The sequence below is a fragment of the Zalophus californianus genome, chromosome 3 (assembly GCF_009762305.2).
Source record: "Zalophus californianus isolate mZalCal1 chromosome 3, mZalCal1.pri.v2, whole genome shotgun sequence".
Taxonomy (NCBI): Eukaryota; Metazoa; Chordata; class Mammalia; order Carnivora; family Otariidae; genus Zalophus; species Zalophus californianus.
Window position 1 is genome coordinate 173,919,236 of NC_045597.1, and position 22,751 is coordinate 173,941,986.

Sequence of the window (22,751 nt, forward strand, 5' to 3'; positions counted from 1 at the left end):
CTTGTCCCTAGACGGTGCCCTGAACCAGATCCATGACATCTCCATGGTCTGGAGAGACCAGAGTGTGGCATGAACTGACAGCATAATCATCATGACCTCTAACTCTCTGAGGCTTCCATTCCATACAGGGAGTGAACATTCTTCTGACTCAGTCACCAAGAGATACCAGGCAGGTTTCTGTATCTCAGCTGATGGGTGCTCTCCTCAGGCTTCCCACGTCCCTCCCCAATGGGCATATCATACCTAGAGGCTAAACCTCTAGGATGTTTTGAACTGAAGCTTCAGAGGGAGAGGGAATCAGTCACTGGCTGCCTTGCTGTCCACAATAGCAAAAGACAGCAAGGGCTCATGGACCTACCTATGACCTCCCCTGGAATTCCCAGAAATTCTTTGAGCAGAGAAGCTTTGAAAGGAAGATCCTGTGTGAACAGAGGAGGGAGAAGAGCCTTTGAATGGGGCACTGCACTGAAGGGGGTTACATGTTTCCTCAGACTGCCATAGCCTGGACACTTCGGTCCACCGGTAAGGACAAAACAGTGTGACAGGGACTACAGTGGGGATAGGGCCCCAAACACTAGGAAACACAGAAATAAATAAGGTGAGAAAAACAAGGGCTTGGGGAGCCAGAGAAGAACCGGTGAGGCTTAACTAGGGCAGGAAATGTAGGTAGGAGTAACTCGTCAAGCTGGCTAGGACGCAGGGTGTTCTAGAAAGAGAAAGCAGCTTATGCAGAGGCCCAGAGGAACACAACCAGGTGGGGGGCAGCAGGGGGCAGGGGTTGGAAGGTGGGTCAATATAGCTGGAGCGGTGACAACAGAATGGAGAAGGGGCCACCTAGGGGAGCCCTGAGAGCCATTTCATAGACCATGGACTTTCTGGAAGACACAGAGAGGTACACAGAGAGGTGGTCTTTGCCAAGGCAGAGACAGAGGGGATGAGAAGAGGAGCTACTGAAGGAAAACTTCTCTGAGAAGGAAGAATCACAACAATATCTTACCTTCCTGGTTTCTGCACACCTACCCAGCTCATTAATCCTACCACAAACCCACCGAGGCAAATCTCACCCATAGTGTTTCACTTCTCCAGAAAGAAATGGGTTCTGGGTGGTTGACTCAGAGGTAGGAAGCTCCCTCCCAGGAAGACATCACATGCCCAGGCTGGTGCTCTTCCCACTGTGCTGCAAAAGCCTGCAACTAATGAGCTTACGGTTTTGAAGCTGCTGACCGCACTCAGTGGAAATGCATGCGATTTGAGAGAAATCCCACTGGCAAAGAGACCAAGTAGAAAGAGAAATTCTCAAGGAAAAAATAGTTCCTTCTGTTGTTCAGAAAATAATTCCACTCTGAAAGCCATTTTTAGAATGGCTAAATAACCAAAGAATTACATGAGAGATCTATTTTTATCTTGTGGGGTAAACAAATTTATTTAAATATTATATTTTATTTTCTATATTTCCATATGTAGGCTCTATTTTTACTCAAAGATGTTATTTGGAGAAATACATTTATATCTTACTGCCTTCCAGAACATCTGATAGATAGATAAAAGTTGAATTAGCCTCCAAAATTCTGAAAAGGGGAATCTCTATACCTGTTTCTCTTTGGAACAAGCAATATTAAGATAGCTAAATAAGTTAAAAAGTCATTTATCTACCTAAAATGTGTATGCACTGTAATGAAACGGTTCTGTGTTCTGCCAGTTAACGGAGGGTGTTTTATTTGGGAAACACCTAGAGCCATCACACCAAAGAGGAGCAAACAGTAAAAAGTTTTATCATGAACACATGATCTTTGAAGAACAAAATCTACTCCCTTGGCAGTGATCAAAAAGGAAAAGTGTGGGAGTGTTTCCTTCAAAGGAGACCTTCAGGTAATTGCTCTCATGTGGTTAACAGCAGCTCATTTAACCCCTGAGGGCTGTCCAGGGCTGTGCTAACCAGCAACACACTTCCTTATCTGCAGTTTCCTTCTGCACACGTAGGATCATTAGTGGATGGAAAGCAGGAGAAGATACCTAGATGGCAGATGGCGGCGGATAGATGGTATCTGTGAGCTGCTGGTTGTTGTCAAAACTCTAACAAAATCCCTTCCCAAGGACGGGCCACATTCCTTTTGTCTTGCTCCGAAACTATGGAATTGACGATCACAACATATAAAACTGAGTTCTTAATACCCCAGCCAAATCTGTTCTTCCTCTGGTCTTTCCCAGTTTCATAAATGTCACTTCAATTCACCCTGGCACTCCTTTCAGTAAGCATTCCTTCACCCTTCACATTCAACCCACTCTCAAGTCTCCGATCCATCCATAATCTCAAACCCCGTGGACCACCCTAGTTCACGACGCCTGGTCACCGCAGCCTTGGAGAGCTGCAAGAGCCTCCCGTGAGTCCCCCACTTCTACTCTGACCTTCCCTACCCCTCCCCACCCAGCAGCTACAGTGATCTTCCAATGCAAATGAGAAATTACAAGTTCCTCAGGTTTCCCTTTGCTCCTAACACCCTGTAGTATGTCCTACAATACATCCAACTTGAGGTCTGGCCCAGGCCCTTTCTCCAGCTTGACTTCACACCTTTCTTCCCCACAATTCCTTTGCTTCCAAAAATATGCCAATGAATTTCTCACTTCCAGGTCTTAGTACATGCTGTTCCCTTTACTTGGAGTGTTCTAATCCTTGCTCTTCACCTGGCTAACTCCTACCTCCAACGGGTCTCAATGAAAATATCCAGTTTTACCTGACCCTTCAATCTTAATTTGATTCTAAATTGTGGCATTTTTTTTTCTCAGTGCATGTAGTTTTTCTTGGCACTTAACAGCAGTTTGAATCTACCCATATTTGCCGTGTGTTTATCTTTTTAATGTCAATGCCTTCTACTATCCCGTAATCTTGGTGAGAGCAGGAACCAGGTGTGCCTTTCTGGTTCACCTGTTTCCACAGCCCATAGCACAGAGCCTAATACATAGTAAGTGCTAAGAGCTATTTGCTGAATGTATGGATGAACAGATGAGCAAAGCCAAGGCTTACGGATATTTTTACTACACAGAGAGTTTTCATTTCATTTAAAAGGCATTAATATTGAACTCCATTTTTTTAAGATCAGTAGAATACAGAGAATATACAGTTGAGTTAAACTGACTTGTATTCAAATAATGCATATCCTATTCAGTAGCTGGATACCATGGGGAAGTTTCTTCCCTCTCTGCATCTTGGGATTTTAAACTCCAATAGTAGAAATAGTAGGTTGAAAGTGCCTTCTGGTTTTTTTCTCACAACATTATCGTACTTTCCAATTTTTCTATTGTTATAATTAGAAAAGAACAAAAGTATTATTTTAGAAAATGCCTAGTTCACAAAATGCCTAGCTCACAAAGTCATTATGAAAATTATCAATTAACTAGTGATTCAAATAATGTATTATCTAATGCTGAATGAAAAAACATAAATGTGAGGGTGCCTGGGTGGCTCAGTCAGTTAAGTATCTGCCTTCAGCTCAGGTCATGATCCCAGGATCCTGGGATCAAGTCCCACATTGGGCTCCCTGCTCGGTGGGGAGTCTGCTTCTCCCTCTACTCCTCCCCCCTGCCTGTGCTCTCTCTCTCCTGCTCTCTCTTTCAAATAAATAAAATCTTTAAAAAAAAAATAAATGTGATATAAAACAACGACAATATTGGTTATTTCTCTGTAGCTCTGGAATCAGGAGTGGCACATCTGAGTAGTTCTACTTCAGGTCACTCATGAGGTTGCAGGCAGATACAGCCAAGCCGTGGTCATCTACAATCATCCAGTTAGAGCTGGAGGATCCACTAGCTCACTCACATGGCTGGCAAGTTGATGCCAGCTATTGGTTGGGGGCCTCAGGTCCTCCTCTTTCTTTCTGCAGAGCTACTTAAGTGTCCTCACAGGCTGATGGCCGGCTTCCCTCAAGGTAAGGAATCTAAGAGGCCAAAGCAAAGTTGCAATGCCTTTTATGACTCAGACTTGGAAGTCACACACATTGTTGCTCCCACCATATTCTATTGGTCACATGGAGTCAGCCCTGATTCGGTGTGAGAAGAGACCCCACTGGAGCCAGAATACTGGGAGCCATACAACATTTGAGAGCCTGACTTCCATAGACAAAAACCTTTCCCACTTTCTCCCTACAAGATCCCCATAAACTTCTACCACTGTGTGTGATGTGTGACATTGGAAATTGCTAATTGTGGTGTGTCTGGGATTGTTTTCTTTTTAGTACTAGCCTTTTGTCATGCTGCTTCAGGTAGAGCAAAATGAGTGTCCTTTGTATATTTTCAAGGATATACCTAAATCAATTTCATATTCTTTCCAAAGTCGTTTCTTGTTTAATTTGCTTTATCCAACTCTCTGCATGCCACCATCTTTGTTCATATTTAAACATTTTAGATAAAATTCATCATTTGATGATGACGATGAGAGTGATTACACATCTCAGATCACTACTCCTTGATTTCAATGTAGACAAAGGTAATTTAACTAACAATATCTTTGTAACTGTTATTCTGATGTGGAAGCTGGAAAGTGGAATGTGTAAACATGTACTAGGAAAGCCTAACACCTTGGTCCCATATCTAATGACATGTCAGTGACTGGAATTAATTGAAATTCTTGAACTCTCTCCTTATTTATCCCCATTACTAAATAAAATTGATAAGAATAGTCCTCACCTTGCAAGCATAAATAGTAGTGTCTATGCTAAGCACACATAGAACACTAGGTTTCCTCTGGAGATGGGAACTAGCTGTCTGGGGAAAAGAAGTGAGAAGAAAAATACATATTTTCACTGTATGCTCTTTTGTACCATCTGATTTTTAAACCATTGAATGTAATATCTAGTCAACATCAAAAAAGTTATTTAAAATTATTGGACAATTCAACTGTTCATCAATAGAAGACGGTTAAATAAACCAATTTCCTATCCAAAAAATGGGGTCTTAGTTAGGTGAAAAAGGAATGAGGCACATCTCTATACAGTACTATTAAATGAGCTTCAGGATATATTGCTAAGTGAAAAAAAGCAAAGTATAGAAGATAAAACTGCACACTAAAATATAATAAAATTTAATAAATAAAATATATTATCTAAAATATAATAAATAGGGGCACCTGGGTGGCTCAGTCAGTTAAGTGTCTGCCTTCAGCTCAGGTTATGATCCCAGGGTCCTGGGATCAAGCGCCGCATTGGGCTCCCTGCTCAGCAGGGAATCTGCCTTTCCCTCTCTTACTCCCCCGTTTGTGCTCTCTCTCTTTCTCTGTCAAACAAATAAATAAATAAATAAAATATAAAATTAAAATACAATAAAATTACAGAGCAGTGGATGGATACCCTAGTATTTTTAAAATAATGGTTATCTGTGGAGGAAGGAGGACCTGGGTGAAGGTAGTAGGGATGGAAGCTAGACTTTTTTGAATATTTTTAGATTTGACTTTGAGACCCTGAAAGTATTTTGCATAATTATAAAACCAAATTTAAGTTTAAAAAGTAATCCCTAAAACTTTAAAGTGAAATGGAACAAATGAACCCATGGGCCCAATTGTTGGTACAACCACACAGTAAGGAACACTTTTGAGTGACATCAAAGCAGAATTCCCTGAGTGTGAACTGGAGCCAGCCAGCAAGGGCTCTCCAAAACTGTGTATGTCTCTTCCCAACTCGGCATCCAGTGATGCAGAGTCCATAGCTTGGAAGCAGCCACTCGAGGGTATTTGTACTGTGGAAATCAGCAAATGCTACAAATCAGTCTTCTGCTTATTTTGGTTTTCCTGCTTCTTTGTTCTTGGAATACTGACTGTTAAACATTTACCAGCACACCACTCAATTTATCTGTACATACCTAGAGACCAAAATAATTACAAAACAAAATTAAAATTACCGCAAATTAGCTTCAATAATCATGGTGTTGGTGTAGTGTCAGTGTTGTTATTCTGAGATTGTCTTGTGAGCAGTACAGGATAAACAAATGAGTCATTATGTTGCTATTGTTAAGAACTGGGATTTTGGAGAGTGGGAGAAAGAAGATAGGAATGTAAGGGATTAAGTAAAAGCCCTCTGTATTGAATTTCATTTGGGAGTATCAGTGTGAACACATGATGAATTTTACTTTATCTAGCATAATCATAGCAATGGAATCAGCAAAATCCAAACTGTGGGAACTCTGAGGCAAACTACACAATTTCTTCAACAAAAACAAAAGCAAAAAAAAAATCACAAGAAAAACAAAAAGAAATGGAGGAGGATATTATTGATTAAAAGAGATGTAAAATATATTTAACCAATCTCATTGTATGAACTTCTTTGGATCTTGATTCATACCAAAAAAAAAAAAAAAGGAAAGAGGAAGAGAGAGCATGTGAGCAAAAGAGAATTCCTGTGACAATTATGGAAACATGAAAAAAAGCTGAACATCTGGGGATGCCTGGGTGGCTCAGCTGGTTAAGCATCTGCCTTTGGTTCAAGTCATGACCTCAGGATCCTGTGACTGAGCTCCGCATCAGGCTCCCTGATTAGCAGGGGAGTCTGCTTCTCCCTCTCCCTCTGCCCTTCCCATCTGCTTGTGCTCTCTCTCTCTCAAATAAATAAAATCTTAAAAAAAAAAAAAAAAAAAAACAGGGACACCTGGGCGGCTCAGTCAGTTAAGCTTCTGCCTTCAGCTCAGGTCATAGACGCCAAGGTCCTGTGATCAAGTCCCACATCAGTCTCCTTGCTCAGTGGGGAGCCTGCTTCTCCCTCTGCCTCTGTCCCTCCCCCTGCTTGTGCTCTCTCTCTCTTTCTCCCTCTGTCAAAATAAATAAATAAAATATTTAAAATAAATAAAATAAAATAAAAAATGAGAAAACAAATGAGAAAACTGAATATCTGATGTTACCAAGGATTTTGTGTTGGTTTTGTGTGATGATTGTATTGTGATTATGTTTTAATAGCATAGTCTTTGTCTTTTAGAAATACTCCCAAAATATTTACATATGAAATTACACAACCAATATGCCTAGGATTCGGTCAAAATAATCAAGGGTCAAAATAATCAAGGGTAGAAGTTATGAGAGAAGCTGTAGAAAAGTAAAATTGGCTGGCTCCCACTCTCACAGCCATTGCAATACATTGAGCTCCATGGAGAGAGCGCCAGGGCAAGTGAGAGCCAGACAGGCAGTGGGTGACTCTGTGCCTTGCTGAGGAAAATAATTAAACATGGGCAAAGGAGATCCTAAGAAGCCGAGAGGCAAAATGTCATCATATGCATTCTTGGTGCAAACTTGCCAAGAGGAGCACAAGAAGAGGCACCCAGATGCTTCAGTCAACTTCTCAAGAGTTTTCTAAGAAGTGCTCAGAAAGGTGGAAGACCATGTCTGCTAAAGAGAAAGGAAAATTTGAAGACAAGCCCCGTTATGAAAGAGAAATGAAAACTTATATCCCCCCTAAAGGGGAAACTAAAAAGAAGTTCAAGGATCCCAATGCACCCAAGAGGCCTCCTTCGGCCTTTTTCTTGTTTTGTTCTTAGTATCACCCAAAAATCAAAGGAGAACATCCCAGCCTAGCCACTGGTGATGTTGCAAAGAAACTGGGAGAGACGTGGAATTAACACTGCTGCAGATGACAAGCAGCGTTATGAAAAGAAGGCTTAAGCTGAAGGAAAAATATGAAAAGGTTATTGCTGCGTACCGAGCTAAAGGAAAGCCTGGTGCGGCAAAAAAAGGGAGTTGTCAAGGCTGAAAAGAGCAAGAAAGAGAAGGGAGAGGAGGAGGATGAAGATGATGATGATGAATAAGTTGGTTCTAGCGCAGTTTTTTTTTTTCTTGTCTATAAAGCATTTAACCCCCCTGTACACAACTCACTCCTTTTAAAGAAAAAAATTGAAATGTAAGGCTGTGTAAGATTTGTTTTTAAACTGTACAGTGTCTTTTTTTGTATAGTTAACACACTACCCAATGTGTCTTCAGATAGCCCTGTGCTGGTGGTATTTTCAATAGCCACTAACCTTGCCTGGTCCAGTATGGGGGTTGTAAATTGGCATGGAAATTTAAAGCAGGTTCTTGTTGGTGCACAGCACAAATTTGTTATATATGGGGATGGTAGTTTTTCATCTTCAGTTGTCTCTGATGCAGCTTCTACAAAATAATTGTTGTTCTGTTAACTGACTACCACTCTAATTGCAAAAAAAAAAAAGTTGCAGCTGTTTTGTTGACATTCTGAATGCTTCTAAGTAAATACAATTTTTTTATTAAAAAAAAGAAAAGTAAAATTGGTCATAAACTGATAATTGTTGAAGCTTAGTGATGGATCCATGGAAGGTTAATATATTGTCTACTTTTGTATTTGATAGAAATTTTTTAAATGTTTTTTAAAGATTAATTCCTTCACCCCTATGCCTACAAGATTTTGCTTTTCCCCAAGTTTTTTTTTAAATATAAGCATACCTTTATAGTTACTACAGTTTATAATACTATATTATATACCTGAAAGTCACTAAGAAAGTGGATCTTAAATGTTCTCATTACAAAAAAAAATTTGTAACTCTGTATGATGATGGATTAACATCCTGGACTTACTGTAGTGATCATTTTGCAACATATACAAATATCAAATCATTACATTTTACACCTAAAACTACTATAATATTATGTCAATTATACCTCAGTTAAAAAACATATATAAGCATACTTCTGGTGAGATACATTTCTGTGGATGTGTTTTTACTATCATCATTTACTAAAAATTACTAAGTGCCTCGTGTGTGGCCCTCAATTTAACAAAATTTATAAAGCAACAAAGTATGGACACAAAATCATATTGAATTAGTTAGGAAAAAAATTGACCAAAAGGCCTTGGCAGCTATGAATGAAATGCTTAATTAGGAAACACAAACACTTTTCAAACAATAAGCAATCAGAACTTCTTACAAAGTCACAAGACTTTAAAGGAGTTATTGCTGCTGTATTACATTATATAGGCCCACATAGAAAGATTCTTAAAAACATCTGGAATCCAAGTACATCTGCTACAGGTGAGCAAACAGAGCCTCCATAAAGTGATGAAAGAGACAAAACAAGCCAATTGACCCGAGGGGCACTTTTATGAATAGCCCATTAGGAGGAAGCATAGACAGCACTTCTACCCACTGTGCATTTCTCAAGAAAATGAAACCTCAAAAAAGTACAAAGAGGCATCAGCCAAAACCATCTCCGTTTGCTTTTGGTGTGAAATATCCTTTTCCAATTCAGACAGACAGCAAATATTTAACAAGGAAAGGAGAGAAGCAGGTGCAGAATTTGGGCAATAGGTAACGACTCCTTGCACCATTTTGAGTCATCAGTGAGACAATTTAGGTCAGTCACCCTCAGACACAGATAGTGCTTTTGACCACTATAAAAAGTAGGAAGCATTTTAAGAAGAGATCCACTCCTGCCCCTGGCCCCTTAGTTCCAACCAAATAAAAAACCCACACACCACGGCGAGTTGGTGGTGAGAAACATCGGCCATCAGCCAAGGTAAGTAATGTAAGCAAACCCTGAAAGTGTCCTGAAGCCAGACTTCAGAAGAGAATGTTGGCTTTTGGACACCTCATCGGTGTCCTTAAAGTCTCAAGTCACGTAGGAAGCATGGTTTTCTCCATGGACATAAGCCAATGTCCCTGCAAATGTGTCTTTTGGGCCACCTACATCAGAACCACCTTGAAATGTTGCTAAATACAGACCTCCTAAACAAAATGGCAAGTGTGACTGGGGAATCTGTATTTTGAACAAGTCCCTGGGGCTGTTTTCGTGCCCCCTAAAATTCTGCAACCACTGTACTAGGCCAAAGCTGAACAGTGAATGTTATCACAGGTCACAAAATGCCCAACAGCAGAAGCAAATGCTCATGACTATTCTTTTACGTAATGTACATGTGAAATCATTTTGTAATCACGTCTCATATCTACAAAACTTGGTGGGAGGGTGGGAGTAAGGATTACAGATTATTTAGGGTAGGAGTTTCTCTCTCACTCCCTGTATCTATCCTGTAGCTAGCCTCCTTATTTTTCTAATCTCTGAGTCATTCAGATTAAATGTTCATGTTAAAAAAAAAAAAGTTACAAGGAGAGATAGTGACCCGTTATTTTTATTGAATATCTGTGGTATAGAGTATATGCAAACATCTAGGATAAGAGTGCATTCATCATGCCCATTATCAAAAGACTAAAACTCACTCAGATTAGTGGGTACCAGCAAGAATCTAGAACTGGCATGAAGTTCCACTTATCAGCTGTGTGACTTTTGATAGTTCACCTAACCTTTCTGAAATTGTTCTTCAGTTTGAATCGACAATGAAAATCTCTTACCAGGATGTTACGGGGATTAAATGAAGTACTGTATGTAGAAGCTTTTTGATATCTGCTGAACACAATTGAGGATAAATTGTTACAATCTTCCATTTCTTCAACAGCATTCAGTCATGCAACTAAGCCTGAGCATCCACTATATACACACACTGGGCTGAAAGGCATTGTGCTCTTGCCATCAAACACATCAATGTAATGCTTACAAGACTATGATGGGCAAGGAAGGGTCCTCCCTCCAAGAGGGGTCTTTAGGGGGGGATTATAGAGAAATCTTGAGCTGGGAGATGGACAAACTGAATGTTATGTTTGTTCTGTGCATCCCATGGGGAGGAAGGACGGTCAATACAGGCTAATCAATCTCCTGAAATCACTTATCCTCAGGACACTGAGAACTCTGTGGAGAATCCAGTCAAGATCTCTACTTGTAGAGACTTGTAGGGATCCAGCTTTTAAATCAGCAAGTGAGGGTGCCTGGGTGGCTCAGTTGATTAAGCGACTGCCTTCGGCTCAGGTCGTGATCCTGGAGTCCTGGGATCGAGTCCCACATCGGGCTCCCTGCTCAGCAGGGAGTCTGCTTCTCCCTCTGACCCTCTTCCCTCTCGTGCTATCTCTCATTCTCTCTTTCTCTCAAATAAATAAATAAAATCTTTAAAATAAATAAATAAATGAATAAATCAGCAAGTGACTGGAAGAGAGTATATTTCCCTCCCTGATTGAAAGATTGAAAAGAAAGCAGCCACTCTCTCCTCATCAGTTCTCAATTGCTAGGCTTTCCTTGACTTTTCAAAAACTGCTGTGTATTTCTGTTTATCAGGAATCAATCTCTGGTAATGTGGCTGTCCTCCTGCTCTCCATCAGTAGTGGATATAACTGAACTAGGCGGACTCAGAGATGCCTGCTTGGTTTGCTGCAGTGCCCAGATCTTCCCTTTCCTTATCCTTTCACACACCCCCTCTTCCCTCCCCAGGAGCCCTATATCCTCAGTCTCTCTTAGCAAAGGGAGAAAACTGATCCAAGCACTAACATGGTTTTGATATAGTTTGATGTTTTGCTCCTAATAGTGCTGTGTGCAATTTTAAAGAGGAAACCAAAAGAATGCATTCCAAAGGACAAAATTGCAGGAGGAACTTTCTGGGAGGAAGTGGAGAGATTTTTGGGTCCCCCCCCGATGACATCAGTGAGCGACCCCAGACCTAAGAACCCTGCTGTTCCTGTCCTACCCCCTGGCCATGCTTGGCACTTAGTCACCTCGTAGACTAGGCAGCCATGCATGCCTCTGTCATTGCTGATAGCTGGTCATTTCTTTCTTCAGGGAGAGCCAAAACTCAGCATCTTCCATGGAGCCCCCAACACTTGCTCTCCCCTCCCCGGGGTCATTTCCTGCTGAACCACTCTGGTTTCATAACATTATTAAGAATGTCATAATGGACTGGGCCTGGCATAGCTAAGGGGAAGAACCGAGAATTTAAGTCCTGGTTGAGGACAATGGCCAAAGTCTCTTTCTACCTGGAAATTTCCCTAATTCCCTCACTTCTTTCAAGGCTTTGTTCCAATCTCATCTTCTCTGCCCTTAGCAGCCCTACCGAAAGCCACATAGGCTCCCCGCCCAGTGTCCAGACTCCCAATTTCCCTCTTCTTTTTGCCGCAACATTTGTCAACATTCAAGATGTCATAAAACCTACTTGCTTATCTTGCCTATTGTTCATGTCTGTCTTCTCCCGCTGGTTATAAATAAGTTTCATGAGGGCAGGAATATTTATTTGTTCATCAATATATGCCTAGTATCTAGGAGTGCCTGACATATAGTAGGTACCCATAAATAGTTGCTGTTAAGAATAATATAACACTAACAAAATAATGTAATTAATTAGAAATAAATAATTTCCTGATTATTAAAATAATAATTAATTAATGATAGGATTGTTGCTGGTGATAATTATAATGTTTGTATGCTGTTAATGGCTAATAAGTATATTGAAAAAGCCACAGTTGTTAACTGAAGTAGAGAGGTCAAGGGGAAAGGAGGACCCACCCCGTGCTGGGCACTGCATGGGCATGCGTGCTTATTAATACAACACTCCCCACTCCCCACAGCGTTTCTAGAACAAGGACCTTTCACTGACAAGTCCCAGCCTAACCACCAGACCCCAGGGCCTGGGGGGCAGCCAATGGGAGAGCTAGAGCATACATTTTCCCCAAGACTCCTGGAAATTCCTGCAGGGAAAAGGAAATACTGGCCAACCCCGGACTTAGACCTCAGGGGCTTCCCCCACCACTTCATCCCCCAGATCACTGAGACAATCCTACAGGTTTCCAGAAACTAAAAGTAGCTCTTCATCAGGAAGCCGCCGGGGAGTTCCCGCCAGCTCACCTAGGACGGTCCAGCCAGCCCAGATGCGGCTCATGAGTCTGTCACCACCTGCCCAATGAGTAGATAAATCAAACGTAGGTCTGGGCTATTAAAACTGCATTAAAACCAATATACATGAGCCAATAGAGCCCATGAGACGGGAGCAGGGTTGCTGGAAAAGTCATTGGCTCAGAACAAACGACTGGGTTTGGTCCCTGCATCTCACCAGACCTTAATCAGCCCCAATCACTCAAGTCCTGCTTGTCTCCTAAAAGCTAAAACAGTAGCATCAGCACTTTGTATCATCCTGTCTTCTGAAATGGAAGACATGCCTGTCGTGGAAAAAACTCTGGAAAGGCAGACACTAAAAGTGACCAACAGTTACCCCTGGGAGAACAGATCACAAGAGTAGAGAAGGGGATGTATTTAAATTCATCCACTGCTGAATTTTATAAATTGGTCAAAGCAAGCATGTGTTGCTCTTGTAATTTAAAAAATCAATCGTGAGTCTTTTTGAAAAAAGAGTTCTATACCGGAGGACACAAGCTGGCTTCTCAGATAGACGTGCTATGACCCTGTGGAAATTCTGGGTGAAATGCAATCCCAGCTTGCTCAAGTGGGAAGTGTGGAAAAACATGGACCTCATCCGCCGTGGACACCAAGGCCACGTCATCCCAGGAGCCAGCTTTGCCTCTCAAATGGTACTCCAGCCCTGGGGTTCGCTTCTATGCCTTTCGCCTCCGTGGACTGCACGCAAGTGTCCACTCCTCGAAAGGCTTTGCCCCGGAAGGCCGTCTGCAGTCTCTGCAAGTCTGCCTGCCCAAGATCAGGTTATCCCAGCCCATCCCAAATGATTCCTTGTTTGCGGGACACCCAGAGTCCTGCTGAACGAACTGGCCTAAAAACCTGATCCCTGTTCCAACAGGATACAGCAAAGGGATTTAGAAGTCATGGCTGACGGCAAGAGGAAAATACTGCTCAATGAGAATAGCTTTGTCCAGAGGCTGGTGGTGGTGGTGTGTAACCAGACGTCCGCCCTGAGGCAAGACGGGAGCTGGCTCATGCAATCTGGGCTCCCAGGAACCACAGTGAGCCCCATTCACAAAACCACACCCCACAGCCCGGAGGCTGCAGAGGCTCCAGGCCATGCTGAGGGCACCTTTTCCAGAATGTGGCAACACAGATCTGTAACCAAAAGAGTCTACTTTCCCTGTGGTCAGTATCTGCGACTGAACTTGAGGCAAGGCTGGCATTGCACAATGACTTGCAGAGTTGGAAGGGACTCTGAGGCGTATTCAGAGGGCGGTTTCAAACTGGGTTTCACAGAGCACCAGGGGACAAGGGTGAGGCCAAGGGGGGGGTGCTCTGAGACACCCATTCTGGATTCATCAAGAATCAGTTTACCATTGACCTATTTTGTATCTGGCTTCTTCCCTGCAGATGCCAGACAGTCTTGTGACAGGTCCAATCTCGGCATGAACTCATGTTCAAAGAAACATCTGTCCCTCAAAACAAATATAATCTGAAGCAATTCAAATCTATTCCCAGCCTCTTAAAATAAGAGAAAATAAAATAAAGCCAAAGGGGTGGAGTGCATTCTTAATGCACACTAAGAGATCTTTAAAAACCCATTACTCCCATTCTCTGCCACTCTCGGTACCCGCTACACGGACAGCAGCTGCTTCCTGAAACCTTACTCTCCTCCCTACTTTCAAAAGCCAGACGAGAAACTGTCCATGACAACGAGTACGGCAGTATGGCTAATTCCACCCACACACCACCACCACCACCATCCCCACCCGCCTCCCTTCTCTGGCTCCCTTCACCATGTAGCTCAACTCAGCTTCTCTGGCTTCACTGGTTGAGGTTTGGGCTTTTCCCCCTTTGCCCCATACAGGAAAGCCCAAACACTGGTACAGCAAGCGTGAATCCTTCTTCCTTACAAGGTAGGGAGTATGGAGAAAGACAGTGAATTCTAGTACAGTGTTTGGTTTGGTTTTGGTTTTTATTCCTTGTTGCGTTGAGTTCCCACAGCAAAATTCATTCTTAAAAGGATGCCACTGATCCAGTCCATTCCAAATGGAATCTCTGAGAATATTCTAACTGGTAATCATTTTGCCTCTATACATTCAGTGAGAAGGGGTTCATTACTTCACAAAGCAATATGTATAATTTGGGGCCCGCTTTCATTTGTGAAAGGTCTTCCTGAGCCAGATTTTTGACAGGGTTTGAGGTCTGCTTGAAGGGCCTTCTGCCTAAAAATATTTCTCTCCATCAACCGGCAGAAATGTCTCAATGTTTGAAGTTCCCACATCGATTCCCCAAGGACTGGTTAAATATAAATATAGTCTCTGAAACAGGTAAACCTTTCAGTCCCGAACACCAACCTCATTCTTTGAGTTCATTTTGCAAATTAGCTAGCCAGACAACAGGTGATACCTTGAGATTTGGGGTTAGGAGTGAAGAAGAAAAACAGTTTCAAAGTATGAGGTGACTAGGAGGCAAGTCTCAGAGAAGACACCCAGCAAAGTGGAGGAGGCCTGGAGTAGTGAGAAAGGACAGACCCAGGCACGCCCAGTGTTAGAGACCCACTGCCAAGCCCCTAGACCCGGAGTAACAAGAGGGCACCACCAGATGTGACCATCCAAGAAGCCTTGAGCTGCCATCATTAGTCGACACAGTGGTTCCTGACAAAATTTGGTGTGGAGTACCTCCTGAGGGCACCTCCTCAGCATCCGCTCCTGACCCAGTTAACTCACGAATTCTTCTCTCTTCTCTAACTGCCCAACGTTCGGGCTCTTCACCTGGTTCCAAATACCCCACCCATCCTGTGATCCCTGCTCAGTCTTCTATTTCCACACCACCCTCTCCAAGTTCGCCCACCTGCTGCCCCTCTCACCTCCTGACCCAGCCCAGTCTGTGCCCATGAGCTCTGGCACTCCGAAGGCTCTCCCCACGACTAGCCCTCTTCTTCTGTTCTCCATCTCTAACGACTAATCATCAGCTACACCTGGTGCCCCCCACCTCTGATGACTCCACCTAGGAGGTCTGGCCACGTGCCCCTTTCCTGTCAGATGTCACAAAACCATGCTGCCGAATTCCTTCATTCTCAGGGCTCTCTAAACGTTCATTCATTGAATAAAGGAAGGAAGGAACAAATGAAAGCTTTATGCGATCTGGCCAGGAATGTTGAGAAAACGACTAAACAGAGGTTCCCTTGAGTGACAGAAGTTGTTCAACAATATCAACACCAAAGATATTATGAGGTTAATACCCGGTAGGCATCTGTCCTCGGAGCTCTCTCTGACCCCAGTAACCGTGGACAGGCATTATTGTTTCCAATCAATGTCTGTTCCCTTTCTTCTGACTTCCCTTGGGGATTTTCAGTCAAGGCACAGTAATCGAGAAATAGGCTGATGGTCCAGTTAGGCCACCCAAGCCTCTTTCCTCCAAGAATTTGCATTTTGAGTTGAGTGACCCAAGAATGGAAATAATGGAGCAGATTCCTCCAGAAGGCTGTGCCCTACAGAGACTGGCTGGGTAAGAGGCAGCATGTCACCATGTGGGTACCAGAGCCAGCTTGCCCAGAATTAAACCGGGATCCACCATGTATTACACCTGTGTCTTTGGATTCCTCCAAGTTACTTAGCTCCTTGCTGCCTCAGCTTCCTTTTCTGTATAAAAGTGGTATGCCGTGTCCATCAGAATTCCTCTTAGGTTCAAATCAAGATTCAGACTCACAAGACAGCAAATGGCTCTGCATTTGGCATCAGTTTACTCAGAAGCGTATCAGATGTTCTTCAGCACAGGAGTCCCGACAATAATTCATGCACTAGGATTCAAGTACAAGATGCCAATATTCACATCAAGTGGGAACTGCTCCGGCTTAAAACCTCATGACTTCCCCCACCCTCCTCCCTCTCTAAGAGCTAGTAGTTCTTATAACAATTCTGCAGGGGTAGCTTGCAGGTTCCCACATAAGGACATGCCAGTTGCAAGAGTCAGAGAAGCCAAAAACGATAGCTCCTTAACAGGTGTTTATACTTGTCCCAGCCTAGGAGCCTTTTACCATAAGCAATGTTGCCTAGCAATACGGTTGACACATACCATCATGTCTGGTTTTCCAGAGTAACAGTTGGGCAGTTGATTAAAGGTCAGATTGTCATGCTGCAGGGGACTTGGGGTTTTGTTAACCCTTTCCCTCATAGGATAATAATGGTACCCACCTCAAAGCATTGTTGTGAGGGAGGGTCAGATTAATTAGTACGTGTCAAGGGCTTAGAACTAGGGCCGGAACGAACACATTCAGCATTCAGTCAATGCTAGCCACAGTTACTGCATATTTCTGGAGCTGCCTGTGTTTTCTCTCCTTTCCAAAATCGAATTATTCTGGTTTTTCTTCTCTTAGCTACCAGTAATCCTTCCAGTAAATTGAACTTTTGCTTAACTTGACCAGAGCACCTTTCTACGGCAACTGAACAGCTTCAATTAGCCCAGAGGGTTCAAAGGAGAAGGAGCCCATCCGCACCCGGGAGTCTACCTGACTCAGGACCTCTGGTGAGCACCACATTTCTAAGTGCCAAAGGAGAGCCTGAAACGTTCAGTGTCCTGCTGGCCCAGAGGGACATGGAGCCTGAAGCAGATGTGGCTTCCAGCCCAGAGCCTATGGTGACTTTGTCAAGGGTGCAAAGGGGAGAAACTGTTCCTCTGCTTACCTCGCTCCATGATCTGAGGTCGCTGTGTTTACTAGTGACTTGAGGGAAGAATGTTGTCAGAGCACATGGGTCGAAGCAGAGAGGTGTCTCAGAGAGAGTAAGTCGTTAAAGCAGCTCATTAGGGAGCAGAGAGTGAAAACCCAGTTAAACACAGCCGGCCGGGATGCTCCCCCTGTGTGGCCCTTGGCCAGAGCACAGACCTCAGTCCAGGGAGGGGCAGTAGACAGTACATCTGTCCCTAAAGGAGTTGCGCCACAAATGGCATATTCATTTCTTTCTCCCGCCCCATTTCGTGAATAGGAGTGATGGTATCAGCAGACCTGCGCCGCTCCGTGTCACTGAGGTAACTGTCTGGGCTGAGGCAGGATGACTCACTTGAAGGCAGTTCTCCTCCTGTCTCCTCTTTATGGCCATGGTGTCTGGTTTTCTGAATTGATAATTCCTCCCCTTGTCCCAGCTTCCCCAAGTCCCTTTCCTTCCACACCCCACAGCAGATCTGACTTGCACCTTCCCGCTGCTGACACTCTGACTAAAACAAGCCGGGAGAGAAACCGAGGCTGCTCTCCTACCCTGGGTCTGCTTGGGTGACAGTGACTTTATTTCTTGCTCAAGTACATTTTTATGGCTGCTCTCTGAGTCTAAGGAACGTTGCCTAGAAAGTGACTTATTTAGAAAAGGTGAGAAGAAAGATGGATCAGGAAAGCTAGCAAGTGTCTTGCTACAGGCTGACTCCACGGCCATCTTTCCCTTCCAAAGAACGTCAGCCAGGCACAGTCCCTTTGCCTCCCCCTGGGCTCAGACTTCTTTGTGGAATGGACAAGTGCTTCCCAAGTGCCGGCCACTTTCTTCATATATCACTGCTCCCCCCCTCTCCTATTGGTTACCTCTTTTATTTCAAAATTATTCCCATCTATTTTTTAACATAAATCCGCATTTACCCTCTCCAAATTCAAAGTATCCATGCAATCATAAGTTTAATGTGCTATTGTTACTCTTCCCTCAATAAACATAGAACTCTTAGGGTGTGTCAGCCCCCCCACAAGTGTTCTACAAATATTAGCTTCATCAGTCCTCACCACCACCCTGTGAGGTAGGGGCTGCTTCGTCCCCATTTTATAGATGGGTACACTGAGGCTTGGATTGATGAGGAAGGAATCACACAGTAATTAGTAGAATTGGGACTGAAATCTGGGCAGGAATGCTCTGGAACTTGAGTTGAACCTGAGTTAACCACGAAGGGGTTCTGCCTTTTTAATACAGAATAAAATAACAACACAACTATTAAATTGTTTCCATTTTAATTGATATACCACAACAAATCATCTCGTGCACCACCCGTGGTCCATACCACGCCTTGAGAAACACCGGCTAGGTGGCAAGAACTCTGGACTTTTCCACTACCGCTGGCTGGGTGGTCTTGAGCAAATTTTTTGACCAGCATAAGCCTCAATTTCTATAGGCAATAATCCCTACTTCTCTCATTGATGGCTGTAGAAACTAAAGAAAATCATACCATTGAAAGTGCTATGGGAAATATTCTTGCCACAAGTCAACATCATCCCCTCTGATGATGAATAAATGTTTAAAATGAAAGAAACAGTGTCCCTACTTTTTCATTACAAGCAGCTCTTACTGGTTGAAAACTCTTTCACATAAAGAGTAGATCCTTATGTTCCTTTGTGTTAGGGGTGGTTGCTGCTACTGCCAATCCAAAATACACTACTTCATGAAGTAAGGTCTGTTTCTATTATTTCACTACCTGATGACTTCCTGTGTATAGCATTCAAATGTGAGCAGCTCAGCCAAAGGCCCATAAAGCCATTTCCCCCACACTTTACACTTAGCCGTGCTAAACATCTGCTTTTCTTGGCCACCTGAGTTGATGAGTTTTGCTTTGCACCGCGGTGAGGTCCAGGTGTCAAGCGAGGACCCAGACATTTTCTTCCCTCCATGCCTCAAGAGGGGTCTGGGTTTATAGCTCCATTTCCCCTTCCGAAAGAGCTGGTGGGGAGAAAAGCACTGCAGCTGGGCTTTGTTACCCTCAGTCAACAGCCATGACATTTTTTTAAGGTGGCTGGCGGGACCCAAAGTTGCATTCTCGAATTTTCGGCTAGGTTGGAGCTGTAGCCATCTGGAATGATGAATATGAATATAAACCTTAGTGAGGGAACTTTGGCTTTTCCTTCTTTGGGAGCTCCTACTCCTTAAAATTTCCTTGCATCCTTACCCTGGGACTATTGCATTTTCTAGACTGAGTCTATAAGCGTGGGCAAGGATCTGATCTGTTCCTTTTTGCTCCTCCTCATCATCAATATGATATATTGTATATATCATAATGTAATGTAATGCTATGGCATATAATGTAATGTGAAATAATGTAATGCTCATGGCACATTTTGATATCCTGGCAAGAGCAGTAATCTGTAATGAACCGGTGAAACCCTGATATCACAATTACCTTTTGGGGTCTCCTACCTTATTCCAACAACCCTTCCGTATCAAAGGATTTCTTTTGAGTCCTATGTCCATTTTCCCCTTGGAAAACACATCTCAGTATAAGAAAGAACTTCTCTGATAACTGATCAATGTGAAAAAAGAGGCAAGATAAATAAATACAGAGGAAACATCCCCGAAATCCCTCATGGCTTGTTTCTGTGTCTCTATCAGCCAAATCAGAGCCTCCTATCATGGGAAGAAAGCAACTTTCTTCCTGAATCAATATGGATTGTATTTTGAAGACCAGAGTGTATGAAAGAAATGATTCAAAACATGAATGGATTTGTACACAGGATACTGTCTGTGTATAGCTGGGTCCTGCCCACAGTTTTCCTAAGCCATGTCTGTTGCCTATCCGACAAGAACAGATCACTTTTTAAAAATGGTCCTGGTTGACTATAAATAACCATATTCATTTAGCTGCTTGGGAATTTCCCTTCAATCATCCTTTATTGCAGAGATATATTAAGAAGTATAATTTTTACATTGGCTTAAAAATGTTACCTGTCCCTCCCCATAGGTTCCAATACGGCTCACTTTCCCCATCACCCACGTCTCACTGCTGTGCTCTGTTCCTAGACCATGGGCCCAGACATCTTCCTGTGCCTCCAAACTTTAGCCTTCAGATTCAGATCTACCATATTTACTAGAGATGACTGTCCCAGGCATTGTGTTAGACACTTTCACATACGCTACCCCATCTGACCCCCAGAATTTTAAGAAAAGCAGAGTGCCCCCATTTCACAAGCAGGAAACCCAAACAGGCAGAGGGTCACCAACCTTGTGGAGATTGATCCCGGGTTTACACCCGAGTCTTCTCCAAATCCCTTATTCTCTGTATTAAATGAACTCCTTCAACTTCTCTTGCCCCTGCTTTGGGCTACCTCCGCTGGTCTCACTAACCACCCATCTCCCTCTTTGCAAGATGTCTCCTCTTTCCTTTCCATCTGTGCTTGCGAATTCAGCCACCCTGGGCCCCTCCCAGACCTGTCTTCCCTGCATTCTATAATTGTCTCCTTTCCACTGACTCCCTCCTTCTCCTTTCCTGCCACAGCTAAGTTCCTAAAATTCCAGCTATACTCTTCCCATTGCTCAGTTCCTATCTGCTGCTCACCTTCCGGAGATTGCCCACCAAAGGGTCAGCTTCCATTCACGGCTGGTCTACGCCTCTGTGTTTACCATGTTCTGATTCCATAGAGACCTCAAGCAAGCAAGCCTATGCTGATCTGTATGCCAAGAGGAAATATATATCCAGATACATATTTTTCTCCACAAATTTTTCAAAGCACCTTACTAAATATTTTTCCAGGTCTTCTGTTTTCCTTTTAATTGTTAAACATTTCAAGCTACCTGGAAGTAAGAACTATGTCCTCTCATTTTCAGTAGTGGCCTGAGGACATGCGTGCAATCCAATTAGAATCAAATAAGATACAGAATCCAAACCGTTCCACCAAATGGAATCAGCTCATCGTATACTCATTCTCTAAATATTGAAATCCCATCACTTCAGGGAACAGGAGAAGTAAGTAAGAAGAGCCACATTATCTAGGAAACAACAATTTCTTTTTTGAAAGTTAGCTAATATTACACAGAAGCCCCACTTTGCATAGATGGAGGAGACATAGAAAGAAGACATTGTTAGCTCTGTCACATACCTGGGCTGTGTTAGTAGGAATGTAAGGAAGAAAATACTCCAATACACTGCTGGTATCAGTGTAAATGGGTCACACTTTCTTGGAGGAAGATTTGTCAGTATATATCAAAATAAAAAATACATATACTGTCTGACCCAGCAGGTCCATTCTTTTAGAACTAATCCCACAGATTTACTCACATCTATGCACAAAGAAATATATGTTGTAATATTTCTTGCAACATTTTAAAAACGAGGCAGCTTAATATCATATGAAATCATCTCCAAGATAGGATATGTAAAAAAACAAAATGCAGAACGATATGTACAATGTGCTAATATTTATGGACATGGGGTGAACACACATGAACACACATACACTTGCATTTTAAAAGACTATAGACCCATAAACACACACATACACAGTTGGATTCGAAAAGACTGTCTCTGGCAGCTTATAGCAGGAAATTCTCTTAGCTGTTGTCTTTGGGGAGAAGAATGAGGGACTGAGGGGCTGAGGTAGGAAGGAAACTTATTTTCCCTCTAGATTTTTAGGTGCTAAGTTGAAATTTTGCCTTGCACAAGTATTTTTTTAAAAATGGTTTTTTTTTTTAATTTTTAAACAAAAAGAATTTTGTAACCCCTTGGGTTAACTTGAACATCTTTTTTTCCCAGTGACGTGTAAAGCATTGCTGTAATTTAAACTTTTTTTTTTTTTTCCCAGCGAAGTGTGAAGAGTTGCTGGAAGATTTGAGAGGCCTGGGTGGGTCAGCTCTGAATTGAGATGTTTCAGCCACTGATTTGCAATGGAAGGTTTTTCTGTTGCCTCCCACTGGGTTTCAGAACTTTAAATGAAGTGTCTCTGTACACTTAGTTAATCCATACCCCAAAGTCAGTCCCATTAGTTCACCTCATACAACGGTCATCAGCTATCCCTGAACGCTTACTGTCGAGGGACAATACTCCATAAAGTATTTTTTTTTGGGGAATGCAACAACTTTATTGAAAGAAAAGTGCAATGAATTTTGTCAACAGCTTAAAAGGGGGAACTTAGACACCTCCCCTCAAGCGCAGGTTGAGTACTCCATAAAGTATTTTTCTGTGCTACGGGTTCTAGAACTTATGTATGTACAGAGTGTTAGCAGTACCGTACTCCATAAAGTATTTTTCTATGCTACGGGTTCTAGAACATATGTATGTACAGAGTGTTAGCAGTACCGTACCATTCACC

At 42.8% G+C, this 22,751-nt stretch overlaps 1 long non-coding RNA gene and 1 pseudogene across 1 annotated transcript; both read left to right on the forward strand.

Moving 5' to 3' along the window:
- The first annotated feature begins 188 nt into the window (after positions 1-188).
- LOC113920166 lies at positions 189-2,149 on the forward strand. Its single transcript, XR_003519249.1, has 3 exons — positions 189-522; positions 1,734-1,869; positions 1,962-2,149. It is a non-coding gene; the product is annotated as an uncharacterized LOC113920166 (long non-coding RNA).
- A 5,050-nt stretch (positions 2,150-7,199) lies between these two features.
- LOC113920165 lies at positions 7,200-7,957 on the forward strand (annotated as a pseudogene).
- The last annotated feature ends 14,794 nt before the right edge of the window (positions 7,958-22,751 follow it).